Genomic DNA, 21,849 nt, shown 5'->3' with positions numbered 1-21,849 from the left:
GTACTGCTTAGAGTTCAGCACTTAACATACATTCTCTCTAATCCTCACAGAACCTTGTAGTGTATTATAATCAGCATTTTACAGTGAAGAAACAGATTTCTTCAATGTCATATAATTTGTGTCGTAATATATCAAGCCATGTTACATGCAGGAAAGAGAAATCATTCCAATCAGAAAGAGATTCAATAGAGAGAAAAAAAGGTGTGTACCAAATTGCTGGAAGAGTAGGAGAAATGCAAGTCTAGGTACTAACTCAGGACAGGTGGCTTTCAGGTCACAAAGCTGTAGCTGTGATCAGAGGGGAGAAAGCTGTGATTGGGGCTTCTGCCATTACTGCGGGCATCATAACTGCCTCACATCCTGTCACATAGTTTGTGCTTTTAGAACACCCTTGTTAGCTATCACAGCCACTGTAAAATGGTTCATCTCATTCCTACTTTCTAAAACCTATGTGAATAAATCTCATTGGCAAAACCAAAAGAACATCTAGAAGCCTAGCTGTAAGGAAAAGTACTTTAACCTACCAGGCCCTGCAACATAGAGGGAAACATAAGAGAAAAGGTGAAAAAAATGTGCTCCTGCTTTATGGTACAGAGAACTCCTCGGTTTGCTTAGCCTTCATACATATGTTTTTGTCAATAAATTTTTCAATGTCAACAATATGAAAAATTAAAATAAATAGACACTCTTAATGGACAAAATACAACTCTCCCATATAACTTACACTATGCTCAATAAGCAAAACAGAAATTCTTTCTATCACTGTGCATATCTTGGAGTTGATGTTTATTCCTAGTCTATCTCTATAACCATTACATCTTGATATTCTATTATCTGAGGATTAAATTAAAAATTGTACCTTTAGTAGCTTTCTTCTGTATAAATTAGTAAGGAAAAGGGAAAGTGGGTATTATGTTTGTGATTATGCACATAAAACAAGAAATAAATTATGAGTAGCTCTTATGATCCTTTATTCTGCAACTGAGCTCTAAAGGAGATTAAACTACTAAAAATAGAGCACCAAAAGTAATACAGATACAGAGTCACATCAGGCTTCTTGGAAATGGCATTGTTATGCCTTGGAGACACCATGAGTAGCTGTCTTACAGAGACTGGAAAAGCAGAGGGGGAGAGGAAGATAAATTCCCCCAGGTCTGTTTCTAGAAGGTCTCATCTGAGTGGTATCCACCTTGTAGCATCAGGAGTTGAGTCAAATATATCTTCTCTGCATGCCGGCAGGTCCAAAAGGAAAGAATGGTGGACAGAATTCTGTTTGCTCAGTTCTCCAGTTCCAAAGGCTCCTTCCTTTAGAGAGGAGTGAATTGGAAAGGATGATGGAAACTCTCCATTTAGTCCAAAGAGTGGAGCTTCTTATTTCAGAATACAAATGAGGCGTTAGGGCAGATGAGGAGAAAATGATTCTTGTACATCTACTGTAAAAGCAAAATTTCACATGCAAATTTTAAAGACAGATTATCTGCTAATATCAGTCATCCCATTAATAATCAGCCAAAGGAACATGTAGACTATGAATTGGTGACTTTCCTATGTAATAAAGAAAAATAGTGACTTAACTGATATTAAGACCACAGAATAAATTATATTTTTAATTAATTAGCAAGATTGATAATTGTATTACAGAGTAGTCCCTCTGTAGGACTATGTTAAGAGTCCAGATTACTCTAAGATTTTTTTTCAAATAAATTTGCAAAATGTGCTATAGTTCTTAAAAACCAATGGTAGGCCTAGGTATCTTTTTCTTAATAGTTCTCTAGGATTTAGATTCTTTATATCACTGAACCAATTCTAAAGAAATCATTCTCAGTCTTCAGTTTAGCATAAAAATTTCTAAACAATTATACTAGCTGGAATTCTGCCAACTTTTATCTTGAAAAACCATTTTCCCCACTCCATTTCCCATGGGCATAGGCTGGCATACTCTTGGATACTTTATTTTTTCACTTATGACTTGGGGCATCCTGTTCCCACCCTTCTTGTCATATATACAAAGAATCCATGCAACTTCTTGTCATCAGTTTTAGTACCTTTAACACCTGCATTGATAACATCTGTAACCTTCTGGTTGCAGGCTAAGATCAGTCATCTTCTTTCATTAGCACTGAGATAGATGTCTTATAATCTGAAATTATAACATCTGGATATAAATATCAATGTACTTATTTATTTTAAATGAACTAGATAGGAGCAAAGAAATGATGGGTCAAGAGACTTTCAGCTCTTGCTTGCTAATTTCAAGAAAAATAAAGTCATACTATGAAGTTATAATCTCTACCTCCAATTACACACATTTTTGTTGCAAATGAAAAATGATGTGAATTTACAGATAATAATGGAGATCAATCAATTTCTTTACACAGCTCAAAGTAGGAAATATTGTAAATTGATGCTTCTCATCAAGGAGCTGTTCTAGTACTGATGAGATATTCATATATTTCCCCAACAGATTTACATGCACTGCTTTGGCTGCATCAAAGGCATTTTTACCTGACTAGTTCCAAGCACACTATATAGCAACAGAGAGGCTCTGTCTCCACACAATTTCAAAATTCTGTTGATTAACCTTGTGTGCCGAGCAACTGTAACACTCCCCAAAGAGTTCCAATGTTTCTTAAGCTCTTACTTTCATTCTAAGCAACTTTCCTAGTCATTCATAAAAACAACAAATCTTAAAAATGGACTGCCCAGAGAAAGCAGGAAGCAGTGATATATTTAAAAAAATAAATAGATAGTTGGCTAACTCAATAACTAGATGGATGTGTAGGTAAGTAGATAAATAAGTTTGATAGGGAAATAGACAGATGATAGATAAGTCCATGTATACATATATAGATTAGACTCACTGGAGAAAATTTCACTCACTGAGATGTAATGGAGGATGTCATTAAATTTTCCTTAAGAAAAAGATAAATGAACTATTTTGGGTGGATGGTGACATGGTCAGAGTGAGTTGATTTTCCCCAGAAATCCATTTCTCCTTTCTTTCTTGATAATAGAACCCTCTGGTTTTTTACTGGATTCCTGGCTGATCTGAATAATTTTCCAGGTTCCCTTGAAGCTATTGTGTGATGAGATAAGAAATACTGTAAAATGGAATTAAGTAAAAGTATTACATACAATTTTCTGGTAAAAAGTCTTAAAGAGAGGTGAAAAGGTCACTCCTTTCTTCTGCTGTTTTCTCCATTGTGTTTATTGGAATACAGAGGTCTGGAGTTTGGACAGTCATCTTGAAACATAGGAGTCTGGCACAGCCAATGGCCAATGAAATTGGCCATTTACCAAGGTTTGGGAATTTTCATCATTGTCACCATGGCATATCATACAGCCTGAGACTAAAATAAGAGATTTCTCTTCTTTAAGATCTTACTATTGTGCATCCTCCATTACAGGCTGGATAATGAAAGCCTGACTAATATTGTGGGTTGCTAAAAACATATTTAAATAGCAAAATATGATGATAAACGGTCTTCTAAGAGTGTAGATTTCTGGTAGTTGGAATATCCTTTCCAAAAGTACACAGTGCTGGGTGTTGGTCTATAATTTTTGACTCAGAAGGCAAAAGGGCTTGAATTATTTTCATACTCATGAAAAGAAAATTTTAAGTTTTGGAGGTAAACAAGAAAGGAAGAAGAGTAAAGAGAAGGATGGAGTAAACAGATGGGAGAGAAAGAGAAATAACCCATACAAATAGATCCAAAGAAATAATAACAAATGACAACAACATAAAAACATAACACTTATGTAGCCAGATGATTGAAAGAGATTTTATAAAACAAAGAGATTTTACAAAAAAAAAAAAAAAACTGTATAATAAAGACTTCCAACAGATTTTAAAAAACAAAATTATATAATAAAGATTTTTAATGTTTGTTTTGGTTGGGCTATAAATCTTCCTATTTTTCCTCACTATCATCTGTGAAATCTAGATAGCTTACTAAGATGCATCCATACCTGTGTGTGTGTGTATAGTCTTTTCCTTTTGAGTTGAAACCATAATGATCCTGAGAAAAATGGAATCTGTATGTAAGGCTACAATAGACAAGGATTTAGTTGAATCACTAACCTAAGATACTCTTCATTTTCTTTTTCTTCCTATTCCACTCAACTATGAAGTCCTTGAAGAGAGGAACTAGATTTTGCTTAATCTCTCTGTATATCACAATCACATAGTATTGATAGAGAAGCAGTCCAAGGACTATGGTCTATAAGCACTTAATGTAGGGGAAATGAGGAAAATCAACAGAAACAATAGAGAACTGGTCAGTCCAGTATAAGGAGAACCAAGTGAAGTTTTGTGCGCCAGAGACAATGGTGAAGAAAATGTTCATAGGAAAAGTGTTCGATAATGGGAAATGTTGCTGATAAGGCAAATAAGATGGAAACTGGAATTAACCCTATAAATTGGCAAGCTGGAGATCACTGGGGGCCCTCCCAAGTACGGTTTCAGTGAAATGGAAAAGAATTGGACTGGACAGAAGAAAGAAAAAGAGAATGAGAGATAATGACTATAGATGATCTTTTGGAAGAATTTTGCTATAAATGGGAGCATAGATACTGGGCTATGACTGAAAGGGGACCTGGAATCAAGGGAATATTTGTTTTTTTAAGATGTGAGGAATGATAACATCTTTTGATACTAATAGCGATAATCAAATGGAGTGGGAGGAAGTGATGAGTTGGGAGAGAAAGGGGAGACTTGTGTTAATAGTAACCTTGAGCTGGAAGTGGAATCCAGTACACAACTTGGAAACTCAGCCCCAGTAGGAGGGTCACTGATCCACAGCCACAGTTGGGGGGCGGGTAGTAAAGATAAAATGCAGATGGTCTTCATATGTTTTGTTACAGCAGCATATGAAAATAACACCTATTACATTTGAAATTATTTTATTTTGTGGTTAAGAGTTATCTCTTCCATCAGATTCCAAGCTTTCTCTTACTTTAGAAAATGTGTGCCATCACTGTATTCTCAGCATAAATAATAGTAGTCAACATTCAGTAAGTGCCCTATAATGGATGAGTGAATGAATAATGCCTACACCTCTCCCCCACATACATACTTCATTTATATCATGCTTGTGCCTGGTTAAGACGTGAATATTACACTTTAAAGGTCATCATTCTAGGAATTCTAAATTTCCCAAATTCCACAGAATATTCATTATAGATGAGCAATATAAAGCTTTCTGATTCCCTGCCATGTTTACCACTCTCTGTTAGGGGAGGGGGAAGAAAAGGCCACAGATGTTTCCTCTCACATTTGTAACACATGATTCCATTTCCTGGTCCCAGTGAATGATTGGGCATAAAGGGAGGCAGCAGAAGCTCTGAAAGAGCTCTCATCTGTATTGATGAGAAGAGGGCATCTGTACTGGATGTAGCTACCAAGTACTCAGGTTCTCTTCCTCTTGGGGCACTTGAATGAAGGATAAAGAAAACAAGGCAAAACTCAAAATACTAACAGAGAAGGCATGAAGAAGAAGCCTTGAAATAGCAGTGTAGGTAAAATACATAGAAAGCACCTGAGTCACCATTATGTTGGTGGCACTAGAGTAAGGGGCAAGGGACATCTTCTGGGGAGGTTCGTCAGTTGGAAGGATTGCTACAGTCACTACAGTAATCTGAATGATGGTTCAGTGTTTCACGATGTCTGGCTGTGCAACTCCTTGCTCTTCCCTCCTGCAATAAAACCCTTTGAATTAAGTTAGTAAGAGCATGACTCGGTAGGTCTTAAAAATATTACATATTATCTATGCTGAGTTCTGTTTTTCATGGTACATTACCTTTGGTAACATTATTTAGCTTTATATTTTTCTTATGAATATCTATGTTATTGTCAAATCATTCAAATCATAAAGTTTCTGAAGATAGAGCCCATGTCCTGTTAATTTGAAACATGGGAGTATATGGTATAGCTATATAATATAGTTGTAGATTTACTACATATGTGGGTAATTTTATTATTTAAAGTATGCATTTTTATTCTTAGATAACTGTTAGGAAATATACAGATCGGTACAAATAACACATTTCAACTAGGAGGTTACTATTATTTTAGTTAAGTAGCCTATAGTTTTAATTAGAATTTTATTTACTTGGGGGTGCCTGAGTGACTCAGTTCTTAAGCATCTGCCTTCAGCTCAGGTCATGATCCTGGAGTCCTGGGATTGAGCCCTGCATCGGGTTCCCTGCTCAGCTGGAAGCCTGCTTCTCCCTTACCCACTCTACCTGCTGGTGTTCCCTCTCTCGCTGTGTCTCTCTCTGTCAAATAAATAAAATCTTGAAAAAAAAAATTATTTACTTGTGAAATGGTATTTCTAGTTCCTGACTGCTTATCAGAGCACACAGATTAATTGCTCAACTACATCCTCCTTTTTCTTTTGGGACTTCCTGCTCTATGTTTATCTACTTTAATTTTATCCAACCAAGATCAACCAAGGCCTGCTCTCTTGAGCTTTCTGTTTTTATATATTAACTATATCATGAATCCTCCAAAGAACGCTCTTTATGTCTGCATCATGACTTGCTTTTAATAGTCCTTTTCAAATATGGAATTAAATTTCAATTTAATTTTGAAGAATTTATTAATCCTCTGTGATTTCCTCTCCAAAGACTAAAATTCTCTCCCCCCCCACCTCTGATCTTTTCAAGAACAATTGAATATAATACAGTATATTTTGAAGAATAACTAATAATAGTTTCAACATTATTTTTGATATGGATAATGACTTATATAACTTTGCTGTCAAGAAGATGGCAAATATACTTGCAATTGCTTGTGCCCAACTTGGCACCAGAAACATTTTGCAGCTCTATTTCTAGATCAGTTAAATCAACAGTGAAAATCTTTCTATAATATTTTGTTGGGTTTATTTCAAAACATACTATGAGAATTCTGAAAAGTATTCTTTGGTAGTGTATATTTTAGAAAGAGGTGGCCAGGCTAAGGTAAAAATGATTTGATAGGAGCATTTCTTTTATGTGCCAAATATGAAGAAGAGGAATTTGGTAACTGTTTAATTTATACTTAAGTTTGCAGATCTTGACTAGAAGTGGACTTTCTTAACATCATTGGATACCTTCACTCCTGGCTTCCCTTAAGCCATATGTTGTTTACAAGTGGGGCTAAAAAAATTTCCATTACCAGGTATATGAGGCAGAAATGCCTCCCCCAAAAAGTCCACATCCTAAAACTGGAAACCAATGAATACGTTAGGTTACCTGGCAAAAGAGAATTAAGTTTGCAGAAAAAATAGGGTTTCTTATCATCTGACCTTAAAAGAGGGATATTATCCTGGATTACTCAAGAGTGGACACAATGTAACATGAGGGTCCTTAAAAACAAAGGAAGGAGGCAGAAGAAAAAGTCAGAGAAAGAGATGTGAGAATGGAAACAGGGTTAGAGACTTGCTGTGTTGCTGGCTTTAAAGTAGGTGGAAGGCAGCCATGAGCCAAGGAATATGGGTGGCCTCTGGAAGCTAGGAGAAAAAGCAAAGAAACAGATTTCCCCTTAGAGACTCCAGAAGGAATGCAGCTCTGTTAACACTTTGACTTTAACCTCATGAGGTCTGTGCTGGACATAAGTGGCAATAATAAATTTGTGTTGTTTGAAGCCACTAAGTTTGTGGTAATTTGTTATAGCCACGTATAGAAGCCTAACATACCAGGTACAGCAGCAGTGAGGTAGTAATTCTTTGTTATTAGAGTATTTATGTGGTGTGTTGCCTGGCTATCTTCATGTTAGTGGAGAAAACCTTGAGTCTTGGGTCACTCAGTGTTAAAATTGAAAAAATTCAAAATTCAAAATTCCCGATTAGCATCGGGAAAAGATGGTTTTATTTGGAAATACAAAGGCAGAAGAAATAAGACAAACTAATCACAGCAGTTTGGTATGCATGAATTTCCAGCATTCCAAACATACCGGTTCATCTGGTTTATGCCAATTTTGGCTCTCTTGCACCATTTTTGACTGCACAAACTGTTTTTCTAGTTTTTCACACTAATCATTATTTTGTAGGAAGATATTTATGATTTGAAGATATGCATTGTCTACAAGGCTACTTCTCTTTGAATTTCAGGGTCTTGAACTGTTCTTAAGTTTATCCCATTGGGGCCATGTGTTTGCCTCCCTGAGATCTTTTTATTTAAAGTCTCTTCTTGTGCCTTTATCCAGTAAAAAGTCTCTTCTCATCATTAATTCCTGGATTTTATATCAGAATTATATGACTTACTATGGAAAGTAAGACCATTTTATTTATTTTTATATATAATTTTTAATTTTTAATTAACATATAATGAATTATTACCCCAGAGTTACAGGTCTGCGAATCTTCAGGTTTACACACTTCGCAACATTCACCATAGTACATACCTTCCCCAATGTCCATAACCCATCCACCCCCCCATCCCCTGTAAGCCTCAGTTTGTTTTATGAGATTAAGAGTCTCTCATGGTTTGTCTTCCTCCCAATCCCATCTTGTTTCATTTATTCCTTTCCTACCACCCAAACCCTCCATGCTGCCTCTCAACTTCATCATATCAGAAAGATCATATGATAATTCTTTCTCAGATTGACTTATTTCACTCAGCATAATACCCTCTAGTTCCATCCACGTCATCACCAATGGCAAGATTTCATTTCTTTTGATGGCTGCATAATATTCCATTGTATATATACCACTTCTCCTTTATCTATTCATCTATTGATGAACATCTAGGTTCTTTCTATAGTTTGGCTATTGTGGACATTGCAGCTATACATTCGGGTGCACATGCCCCTTTGGATTATATGTTTGTATCTTTAGGGTAAATACCCAGTAGGGCAACTGCTGGGTCATAGGGTAGCACTATTTTCAACTTTTTGAGGAATCTCCATGCTGTTTTCCAGAGTGGTTTTACCAGTTTACATTCCCACCAACAGTGTGGGAGTGTTTCCCTTTCTCCACATCCTCACCAGCATCTGTCATTTCCTGACGTGTTAATTTTAGTCATTCTGACTAGTGTGAGGTGGTTATCTCATTGTGGTTTTGAGTTGTATTTCCCTGATGCCGAGTGGTGTGGAGCACTTTTTCATGTGTTGGTTGGCTATCTGGATGTCTTTGTGGAAATGTCTGTTCATGTCCTCTGCCCATTTCTTGATTGGATTATTTGTTCTTTGGGTGTTGAGTTTGATAAGTTCTTTATAGATTTTTGGATACTAGCCCTTTATCTGATATGTCATTTGCAAATATCTTCTCCCATTCTGTCAGTTGTCTTTTGGTTTTGTTGACTCTTTCCTTTGCTGTGCAAAAGCTTTTGATCTTGATGAAGTCCCAATAGTTCATTTCTGCCCTTGCTTCCCTTGCCTTTGGCGATGTTTCTAGGAAGGATTTGCTGCGGCTGAGGTCAAAGAGGTAGCTGCCTGTGTTCTTCTCAAGGATTTTGATGGATTCCTTTCTCACATTGAGGTCCTTCATCCATTTTGAGTCTATTTTCGTGTGTCGTGTAAGGTCCAGTTTTATTTTTCTGCATGTGGCTGTCCAATTTTCCCAAAACCATTTGTTGAAGAGATTGTCTTTTTTCCATTGGACATTCTTTCCTGCTTTGTAAAAGATTAGTTGACCATAGAGTTGAGGGTCTATTTCTGGGCTCTCTATTCTGTTCTATTGATCTATGTGTCTGTTTTTGTACCAGTAGCATACTGTCTTGATAATGACAGCTTTGTAACAACTTGAAGTCCAAAACTGTGATGCCACCAACTTTGGCTTTCTTTTTCCACATTCCTCTGGCTATTCGAGGTCTTTTGTGGTTCCATATAAATTTTAGGATTATTTGTTCCATTTATTTGAAAAAAAAAAGGATGGTATTTTGATAGGGATTGCATTAAACATGTGGATTGCTTTAGGTAGCATAGACATTTTCAGAATATTTATTCTTCCAATCCATGAGCATGGAACATTTTTCCATTTTTTGTGTCTTCCTCAACTTCTTTCATGAGTACTTTATAGTTTTCTGAGTACAGATTCTTTGCCTCTTTCGTTAGGTTTATTCCTAGGTATCTTGTGTTTTTGGGTGCTATGTAAATGGGATTGACTCCTTATTTTCTCTTTCTTCTGTCTTATTGTTGGTGTATAGAAATGCAACTGATTTATGTGCATTGATTTTATATCCTGACACTTTACTGAATTCCTGTACAAGTTCTAGCGGAATTGGAATGCAGTCCTTCGGGTTTTCCACATAAAGTGTCACATCATCTGGAACGAGTGAGAGTTTGACTTCTTCTTTGCCAATTTGGATGCCTTGAGTTTCTTTTTGTTGTCTGATTGCTGAAGCTAGGACTTCTAGTACTATGTTAAATAGCAGTGGTGATAATGGACATCCCTGCCATGTTCCTGACCTTAGCGGAAAAGCTCTCAGTTTTTCTCCATTGAGAATGGTATTTGCTGTGGGTTTTTCATGGATGGCTTTGATGATATTGAGGTATGTGCCCTCTATTCCTACACTTTGCAGAGTTTTGATCAAGGATGCTGTATTTTGTCAAATGCTTTTTCAGCATCTATTGAGAGTATCATATGGTTCTTGTTCTTTCTTTTATTAATGTATTGTATCACATTGACTGATTTGTGGATGTTGAACCAACCTTGCAGCCCAGGAATAAATCCCACTTGGTCATGGTGAATAATCCTTTTAATGTGCTGTTGGATCCTATTGGCTAGTATTTTGGTGGGAATTTTTGCATCTGTGTTCATCAAGGATATTGGTCTGTAATTCTCTTTTTTGAAGGGATCTTTGTCTGGTTTGGGGATCAAGGTGATGCTGGCTTCATAAAATAAATTTGGAAGTTTTCCTCCCATTTCTATTTTTTGGAACAGATTCAGGAGAATAGGAATCAATTATTCTTTAAATGTTTGGTAGAATTCCCCTGGGAAGCCATCTGACCCTGGGCTCTTGTTTGTTGGGAGATTTTTGATGACTGTTTCAATCTTCTTACTGGTTATGAGTCTGTTCAGGTTTTCTATTTCTTCCTGGTTCAGTTGTGGTAGTTTATATGTTTCTAGGAATGCATCCATTTCTTCCAGATTGTCAAATTTGCTGGGTATAGTTGCTCATAAGATGTCCTTATAATTGTTTGCATTTATTTGGTGTTGGTTATGATCTCTCCCCTTTCATTCATGATTTTATTTATTTGGTCCCTTCCTCTTTTTTTTTTTTTTTTTTGATAAGTCTGGCCAGGGGTTATCAATCTTATTAATTCTTTCAAAGAACCAGATCCTAGTTTCATTGATTTGTTCTATTGTTTTTTTTGTTTATTTGTTTGTTTGTTTTGTTTCTATTTCATTGATTTCTGCTCTGAACTTCATGATTTCTCTTCTCCTGCTAGGTTTAGGCTTTCTTTGCTATTCTTTCTCTAGCTCCTTTAGATGTAAAATTAGGTTGTGTATTTGAGACCTTTCTTGTATCTTGGGAAAGGCTTGTATCGCTGTATATTTTCCTCTCAGGACTGCCTTTGCTGTGTCCCATAGATTTTTGAACCGTTGTGTTTTCATTTTCATTTGTTTCCATGAATTTTTTCAATTCTTTAATTTCCTGGTTGACCCATTCATTCTTTAGTAGGAGGCTCTTTAGTCTCCATGTATTCGGGTTCTTTCCAAATTTCCTTTTGTGATTGAGTTCTAGCTTCAGAGCATTGTGGTCTGAAAATATGCAGGGAAGGATCCCAATCTTTTGGTACTAGTTGAGACCTGATTTGTAACCCAGGATGTGATCTATTCTGGAGAATGTTCCATGTGCGCTAGAGAAGAATGTGTATTCTGTTGATTTGGGATGGAACATTCTGAATATATCTGTGATGTCCATCTTGTCCAGTGTGTCATTTAAGGCCTTTATTTTCTTGTTTGAACTTTTACTTGGATTATCTGTCCTTTTCAGTGAGGGGGGTGTTAAAATTCCCTACTATGATTGTATTATTGTCAATGTTGTTTTTATTATTATTTTGTTATTAATTGGTTTATAGAGTTGGCTGCTCCCATGTTAGGGGCATAGCCCCTAATATTTAAAGATATTTATCTTTAAATATAAAGATATTTAAAATAGTTAGATCTTCTTGTTGGACAGACCCTTTGAGTGTGGTATAGTGTCCTTCCTCATCTCTTATTATAATCTTTGGCTTAAAATCTAATTTATCTGATAGAAGGATTGTCACCCCAGCTTTCTTTTGATTCCATTGGCATGGTAAATTTTTTTCCACCCCCTCACTTTAAATCTGGAGGTGACTTTGGGTCTAAAATGAGTTTCTTGTAGACAGCATATTGACGGGTTTTGGTTTTTTATCCATTCTGGTACGCTATGTCTTTTATTGGGGCATTTAGCCCATTTATATTCAGAGTAACTATTGAGAGATATGAATTTAGTGCCATTGTATTGCCTGTAAGGTTGTATATTGTCTCTGTTCCTTTTTGGTCTCCTACTTTCAGGCTCTCTCTTTGCTTAGAGGACCCCTTTCAATATTTCCGGTAGAGCTGGTTTGGTGTTTACAAATACTTTTAGTTTTTGCTTGTTCTGGAAGCTTTTTATCTCTCCTTCCATTTTCAGTGACAGCCTCGCTTGATATAGTATTCTTGGCTGCATGTTTTTCTCATTTAGTGCTCTGAATATACCATGTCAGTTCTTTCTAGCCTGCCAGGTCTCTGTGGCTAAGTCTGCTACCAATCTAATATTTTCACCATTGTATGTTACAGACTTCTTGTCCCGGGCTGTTTTCAGGATTTTCTCTTTGTTTCTAAGACTTGTAAGTTTTACTATTAGATGATGAGGTGTGGAACAATTCTTACTGATTTTGAGGGAGATTGTCTGCACCTCCTGGATTTTGATGTTTGTTCCCTTTGCCATATTCGTGAAATTCTCTACAATATTTCACTCCAATGTACCTTCTGCTCCCCTCTCTCTTTCTTCTTCTCCTGGAATCCCCATTATTCTAATGTTGTTTTGTCTTATGGTATCACTTATCTCTTGAATTCTCCCCTCATGGTTCAGTAGCTGTTTGTCTCTCTTTTGCTCAACTTGTTTATGCTCTGTCATTTGGTCTTCTATATCACTAATTCTCTCTTCTGCCCCATTTATCCTAGCAGTAAGAGCCTCCATTTTTTATTATACCTCATTAATAGCTTTTTTTAATTTCAGCTTGGTTAGATTTTAGTTCTTTTATTTCTCTAGAAAGGGCTTTTATTTATCCAGACAGGGTTTCTCTAATATCTTCCATGCCTTTTTTTGAGCCCAGCTAGCACCTTGAAAATTGTCATTTTGAACTCTAGATATGACATATTACCAATGTCCATATTGATTGGGTCCCTAGCCTTCAGTACTGCCTATTGTTCTTTTTTTTTGTGGTGAGTTTTTCAGCCTTGTCATTTAATCCAGATAAGAATATATGAATGAGAGAATAAAATACTAAAAGGGTGGCAAAGACCCCAGAAAAATGTGTGTTAACCAAATCAGAAGAGACCCTAAATCATAGACTGGTGAATAGAACAGAGCTACCCACTTGATTATGGGTGTATTTTAGAAGAAACTACCTCTTAGAAGAAACTACCTCTCAAAATTTTAAAGAAAGAAAGAAAGAAAGAAATATATATATACATACATATATATATAAACTTATGTATATATACAAAATACAAAAATAAGGGTAAACACAATGATGGGATGGAATATGACTGTAAAGATGAAAATTTAAAAAAATTCTCAAAAAGGAGTGATAAGTTGGTTGGGAAAAGAAGAAAAAGAACCTGGTGAGAATTTACTGAGGCTGGAGACTAGAGCAAAGCCCTGTGCTAGATTTAGGGTATATTTTGATCTATTAGAAGAATTTGTATCCTAAAATTTTTTAGAAGAAGAAACCCTATGTGTATACAAAAAATAAAGTCATATACAATAAAGGATAAAATATGACGACAATAACAAAGTTTCAAAAAGATTTTTTTTAATGAAAAGTATTGTTAATGTAAACTAGTTAAAAAACATTAAAAGCAGAAAAAGTTTAAAAAATTAGAATAAGAAAAAAATAAAATTAAAAATTTAATTAATTTTGCAAGACTAAAGAATCTTGGGAAGCCATGAATTCCAAGCTTTTCTTTCTTCTCTTCTGGAATTCCACTGTTCTCCTTGGTAAGTGAGCTTGTCTTGGCTGGATTTCTTATTGATCTTCTCGGGGAGAGGCCTGTTCTAGTGATTCTCAAGTGTCTTTGCCTGAGGCAGAATTGCACCGCCCTTGCCAGGGACTGGGCTAAGTAATCTGCCCTGGTTCACTCTAGGGAGCTTTTGTTACCTGAAGGCTTTTGTAGAGTTCTGGAGGATGGGAATGTAAATGGAAGCCTCCCAATCTCCAGCCTGGAGGGGCTGAGAGCTTGGAGCCCCATTCCTCCTTGTGCCTTCAGAGAAAAGTGCTCAATCACTCCAGTCTTGCTGGCCTCTAGCTGTGTTCTGAGCTCAGCCAGCTTGTGTCTGAGCACCCCTGTCTGGAGTCTCCAAACTCAGCAGATTCTTGCCTCTCATCCAGGGGGTCTCCCTGGATCTGCCACTTGTGGGGTCCCTGCTCAAAGAGCAGTGGTCTGACTGTGCCACAGATCATAGTTCCAGGTAACCCTGAGTTGAGAACGCACTCCTCAGCTCTGTCTCTGTAGCTTGCTTCCCTGCTCTAATACCCGAGAGCTCTGTAATACTTAGACATCCCCAATCCTTCTGTGACCTGCGGGACCTTAGACCATGCTGTCCCCACTAGGTTTTCATCCCTGCTTAGCCTCTGGAGCGATGATCCTCAGTGGAGCAGACTTTTAAAAGCTCTGATTTTGTGCTCCATTGCTCCTCCACTTGCCGGGAGCCAGCCCCTCCCCCTGCAGTCTATCTTCCTGTTGCTTTGGATTCACTTCTCTGCAGGTCCTACCTTTCAGATAGTGGTCGATTTTCTGTTTCTAGAATTGCTGCTCTTCTTCTCTTCAATCTCCTGTTGGATTTTTCAGTGTTTGGAATGGTTTGATAAATTATCTAGCTGATCTCCTTCTACCTGATGTCATATCGGCCTGCTACTCATCTGCCATCTTGACTCCTCCGGTAAGGTCATTTTAAACTATAAATTAATATGACAAACATTTATTGACTGACTCTTACTTCCTGAAGCACAGGACTAAGTCCTGAAGAAACAAGAACAAACATGATACATTCTGTCAAGGAGCTCATAGTCTAATGATGGGGACATGCAAGTTATTTAAACAATTGTAGAAGTGGATTAATTGGTGTGTGCATAAAGAATTATAAGAAAACAGAAAATGAGATAGGGAGAATTAGTAGGAGTTCGTCCCATTGGATCAAGGGAAGGGATATTTGAGGCTGAAGAAAGCATATATATAATGGTATGAAGGCTTGTGAGGCCATGGAAGGTTTGCAGAATCACACCTAGCAATAGGGTACAAAGAAAAAGACTACCTTCTTCTTTCTCCTCATCTACCCCAAAAAAAAAGAAAGGGAGAAAAGAAAGAAAACACCAGATAAGATTCTGAATAATTTTATCTCTCTCTTAGTTTGAATATTCTGTGAGGTAATCCTCCCTATGAAATTTTGTTGACCACAGATGTTCCACCCCTATATTCAGATCTTAGCTGAGAAGACCTAAATATCTCATGCTAATTTCTAAAAAGAATGAAGTGAGTCATCATGTTGACATCATTCTCTCTATGCATGTGACTTAAAGATCTGCTTTTTCAAAGAAATCACTGCAGAATAATCCAGGTTATTTAAAATGAGGCTACACATGACAGTGCCTCTAGAAATTAAGCAAGTTAATGAACATGTACTATCATTTTATGAGGCTCCCCTCCATGATAGAAGATAATTTCTTTTTAATTCCTCGATGAAAAGATAATCTTTTCCTCAACTGAGAGAGTGGAGAGGGTCTATTAGGTAATATATTTATGAAGGATAATTTTTGCCTCCAAACTATTTAGGATCTCAGGAGGTGATGAGTTAGTTTTGATGTTCTTTAAGATTATTTAGCACTGTGAGTCTGCATTATCTTAATTTAATTTTATTTAGTTTCATTTTATTTTAAAATTTTATTTATTTATTTTACAGAGAGAGAGAGAGAGAGCACACAAGCAAGGGGAGCAGCAGGCAGAAGGAAAGGGAGAAGCAGGCTCCTGACTGAGCAGGGAGTCCAATGCAGGTATTGATCCCTGGACCCTGGGAGCACGACCTGCGCTGAGGGTAGATGGTTAACTGACTGAGCCACACTGGTGCCCCATATTATTTTTTTAGATAATTTTTTAGTTGAACCAAAGGAGAGGGCTCTCAGGTATTTCAAAAGTCCACAGATTAAAATTTAAGTTGACATTCAAGACTTTTGACTAACTTGGTACCATTTGTTGACCATTGTACTACCTACATTCAATGTCTGTGGTTTGCCATATATTACAATATTTAAGCCTCCCTGGAACTGAATCAATTTGGTATTATTCTTCCACTTTTAGATTAATATACCTAGACAATATAAGAATCTTCTTATCAGTAGAACCAAAACTTGAACACATTCTTTTGTGTAATTTCAAGCCCTTTCTACTGCTCTACAGTCTCATTACAAATAAAGTTGTAAGTCTTTGGCCTTAGGAATCCTTTTTACTTATTTTTTTCTTGTTCTTAAACTACGAATGAAAAATACCCAATTTCTTTCTTAAAAAAAAAAAAAGATTGATTGATTGATTGATTTGAAAGAGAACATGTGTGTGAAAGTAAGGGGCAGAGAGAGAGGGAATCTCAAGCAGACTCCTCTCTGAGGCCAGAACCTAATGTGGGGTTTGATCTTCTGACTATGAGATCATGACCCAAGCTGAAATCAAGAGTTGGATGCTTAACCAACTGAGTCATCCCACTGCAAACCAACCCCCCATTTATTTCTTAAAGAAGATTTTGCTTTGTATGTTCCCAACATCTTGAGAAATTATATAAGCCACATACATGTACAGATTTAAATAGTAATTCAGAAGTTTACAATGTATTTCATATTCATTTTCTGACTTGAAGGAGACAGAGAATGTATCCTCATGCCCATTTTAAACCCAAGGTAATCGAGACTCCAAGATGTTAAGGGATGAATTCAGGCTAAGGAGTCAGTCTTCTGCTTTTTCATCTATCAGCTGACAGTATCTTCATGATAACATCCACTTTGGAAATGAAAATAAATCAGTCACCCTTCCTTTTGGCTGTAATGTGAGGTCCCTGCTTTCTGTCAACTACCTGGTTATTGTACTTGAAATCTCAAATGCATTTTTATCAAGGTTAACAATGAATCTGGGTTATGATGGAAAAGTCCTTTTCCCTTCTATTACTTGCATTCTGGTGCTGGTGGGATATGTATTTATTTATATTTTTATATAAAATTAAAGTTTAACTCTCATTCATGAGGCATCCTTAGTAAATTTGAGTTCCTTTTCTTTTCCTCATATGAGCTGAAGATACAAAACAAAAGCCAGCCTGACTGCAAGCTAACACTTAGATGGTTTCCTTGGTAACACGTATGTGAAAGACTGCAAAATCTCCCCAATTTCCATTCCTCCTTTCGTAGAGGCTGTTCAGACTGCTAATATGGGTGGGCCTGTGTGACAGCAAGCCATTTTATGTGAGACTAAATGCTTATAACAGACAGGGTGAGGATAGGGAAAAACAATGTTTAGCCAAAAGCACAAGAGAATCAGCTCTCAATAGTGAGTATGAAGAGAAAGAAACATGAAGCCAAGAGATCCTATTTTGAGTTCTTACTGTGATGAAAAAAAAAAAAGTGACCAGTATATGAAAGAAAATGATTTTGTTTCTAAAATGAAGGCCACAACCCAAATCTATTTGCCTTCTATTATGTGCTACATTAAAGAGTGGTATGTTCTGGGGCTTACCCAGTAGTAAAATTACTCTTCAGAAGTTCATGAAACTTCCCCCCTGCAACTATGCATTCAAAACTCATATTATGCTGATAATAACTAATATTTCTGCATTCTCACTATGTGACAGCATATGTCTAAGGTTTTCTGCACATTATTTCAATTAATTCACAATTATCTCAAGGGGAAGATGAAAAATGGAATAACTGAGCACTAGAGAGGGTAAGGAATTCGTCTAAGATCACTCCATCAGGAGATGGTGAGGCCAGGACTTCAACCCGCAGTATCTGATTCCACAGCCACATTCCTAAACCACAAAGTAAGTAACTTTGGTGATGCCAACAGGAGGAGAAAACGGTGTCCTTGAGGTCTGTCTGTGAGATCTTTAGCTGCTTCATTCTTTTGGGGGTATTTCTAATACCTTATTAAATATTTGAACAAATTTTAAAAAACCTGCTTTGTTATGATTATACAACCATAACGTCATCATTAAGCATGCTCTTGGTGAGTTATAGAAGATGGCAGACAAATGCAATTCACCAGGATGGGAATGAAATAAATGATTTGTTCAGGTATTTGAAAGGACAGGACAAGGTAGAGTCTACCTCATGTATATAATAAATATATTTCTATTTATAATAAATATTATTATATTACTAATATTATATATAAAATATTATTTTTTCTTCAATAGAAAGGAGATTTAGAAAATCAGGTGAAACACTAGCTAGAACAATTCTAGATCTGAGCAAGAAAGATGCTACCTTGTTTTGGTTTTGAGAACAGAAGTAGAGATGGCTACTCACTGATTAGTTCCCTTTTTCTAATTTTACATATAGGCATTTTTCAAGTAATCTAATGTAGAAGTTCTTGTCAAAATGAATAAACAGGTATTCTGTTAAATAACCTGTTAAAATTAACAGCTTATAAAGAAAAATGAGATTGCATTAGACTACTCAAAGCTTATGCAATTATAACCAGTGAGTTAACCAAATTAATAACTCTACCAATATAAGATTAGAGATTATAAGATTTTAAGATTACCAATATAACATTCATTAATAAGGATACTTTTAAGTTAATAAATACAAAAATACGACAGCACTTACTTGACAAAGTAAGTAAAAAAATAAGATAACTTGATGGAAGATTGCTGTTGAGTTATAGAAACAAGAGTGAAAAGCACAGATGTTGGTATTTGTTGTGTTTTTTCAGTGTTCTCTCTTGGAAAATATTTCATAAAAACTAAAAAATAAATACAAATTAAAAAGCAAATATAAATGAAAGTAGTTTTGTTGGAAAACTGTATGAAAATAAATATATTCCCCTTACCACAGATTTAATCAGAACACCTTTGCCATCATCTTCCTAGAGATGTTACAAACTTATTTAAACCATCCTCCATATTAAGAAAAAAAAAGGTAAAAAGGCATAACAAAAGAAAAGCAAGAAACAATAGTAGTTCCTTTGTCTCCGCAAAACCTCCCTGATATTTCTCATGAGCCACAGCCAACTTATAAGTAGAACTAAACATACACACACATACAATTAGTTGAATCAGGTTCAGACTGACCTAATATAAATGAACATTCTGGTTAGCATCATCGCTCTGGGTTGATTGTTCAGCTGACAGAGAGCTCCTGTCTTCCCCAGCTCATTTCCTAAATGGCATTACACTGTAGGGAGAGGGAAATATACCATACCAAGGCATTCAGAGGATACTTTGGTTCTGTGCTGATACGTACTTGAGCTCTTGCTGGCATCTTCTGAGGTATATTTGGGCTGATTGATTACCTGGTGTGATATTGTCATTTATAAAAAGAAATATGTATGTGTTTGTCATCCCCTCTTCTAGCACAGTTTCTAAAACCTTTGGAGAAATTCCAAAGCGCAATTTGTTTTGTTAATTAGGTGACCTTTAGAATGCCCCTGAATCACCTAAGGATAAGGGCTCTTTGCTAGGATAACCAAGCCTGTGATTAGAGGGTTGGAATTTTCAGTCCCACATCACTGGGTTAGAGGTTGAATCAGTTGCCAATAGCCAATGCTTTAATTAACTATGCTCATATAATGAAATTTCCCTAAAAATCTGAAAGGACAAAGTTCATAGAGTTCTTAGATTGGTGGATATGGGGAGATTCTGGGATAATGGTTCCCTTAGAGAACCTGGAACTCTACACCCATTCCCCATACCTTGTCTTATCTCAGCCATCTGGATGTTCATCTGTGTGCTTTATCATATACTTTTATAATAAACTGGTAATTCAGTGAGTGAATGTGTTTCCTGAGTTCTGTGAGCTACTCTAGCAAATTAACTGAACTCAAGGAAAGAGTCTGGAAACCTCTGATTTACAGTCAATTGGTGAGAAACTTAGGTGACAACCTGGGCTTGAGATTAGTATCTGAAGTAGGGGGCAGTCCTTTACCCTGTATCTTCAGATGGATAGTGTCAGAATTAAGGTAAATGGTAGTATACCCAGAGTGCCTGGGTGGCTCAGTTGGTTAACTGTCCGACTTTTGATCTCAGCTCAGCTGTTGATCTCAGGATCCTGATTTCAGGCCCCATGTTGGGCTCGATACTGGCATGAAGCCTACATAAGAAAAAAAAAAAAGTTAGTATACCTGAGTGGTGAACTGGTGCTAGACCATTGCTTGTATGTGTAGGGAATTTTCCCTCCACACAACGGAACTGAGTCCAGAATTCTATTACATGGGCATTCTCTTTGCATGGCTATTGAAGTCTGTGGTTGAGATAATAGTGGTGCCTTTATATTTTTGTCTCAGTCAAAATTTAGAGACTTACCCTGCTGACTCCCATCCTTTTGCTTCTTTTTGCCCTGCAGATGTCTCTGAGGGTCCACCATATATGTCATGAAGGCCCTGAGCTGGGGGGTCAGTGCTGTTGTCTCAGTGGATAGTCCTGGGCTTTCCCCCACTGAACCCTGGCAGGACAACTAGCTCTTAATTCAGCAGGCAGATTTGCAGGGAACTGAAGAAGAAGCAACTGGGCAAGAGAGACACTCTCTTTGCCTAACTGTCCTGAAGTTGCCTTGTTTCCACTGAAAACTACCTGGTATAGATAGTACCTTTCCCTCCAGAATCATACATCCAATTTCAGGGAAAAGTACCCTGCCTTGGGCATCTCCCTAACATACAGAATACCCCTGCACCTCTCTAAGCTGAAATCTGCCAAAGCAATGTGCCCCAGGTTTTTTTCTCATCCCTGTCTCCTCTCATTGTGTCACAAACCACTCGGCCAGAGGCATCAGCCTTTTTTTTTTTCTGCTCTGGTCAGGACTGACTTCTACATTATTTTGCTCTCTTTCTTGGGATGGCAGGTGTCCCTTCTGCCCTCTCATAAACTCTGATGAGAGAGTAAATCAAAACCTGCTCATGGATAAGGAAATATTATTTGAAATATGTATTGAAAATATCTTCAGGGCAAAAGTAGCCATTTCACATTTTTGCTTCCATCTAAACCTTTGTTTGAAGAAAGACTTGGTTTTACAGTTTAAAATTTTGATAAAGAAAGATGAATGGAATTAGGAAGTGTTGTGGGAAAGCAAATCATAGGGAAAAGGATGATTTTAGCAACATAAGGTAAGCAACATAGTAGACTCGTTTAGATACAAATGAATGATTCAGACAGGGTTAGTCAAGAGTTACAATTTAGATTGCAGAGAGAAGCATAATTACAGTTAACACCAGGAAATATAGTTTCAGAGACAGCCTTAAAGCACTGAAGTCCAGAGTCTCTGTGTATTAGAGGCTGGATGACAGTGGGAAGTGTAATTAAGAGAATGAATAATACATATTTTTAATTAAAGGTCTGGCATATGAATGTTGTGATAGAGAAGTCTAGTCATCTATATAAAATATTAAATTATTATATTCATCTAGTATTTGTTAAAAATGAATAAACACTTAGGTAAGATAG

Source organism: Mustela nivalis, assembly GCF_964662115.1.
Source record: "Mustela nivalis genome assembly, chromosome: 7".
NCBI classification, from domain to species: domain Eukaryota; kingdom Metazoa; phylum Chordata; class Mammalia; order Carnivora; family Mustelidae; genus Mustela; species Mustela nivalis.
Note: the sequence above shows the minus strand (reverse complement) of the source record.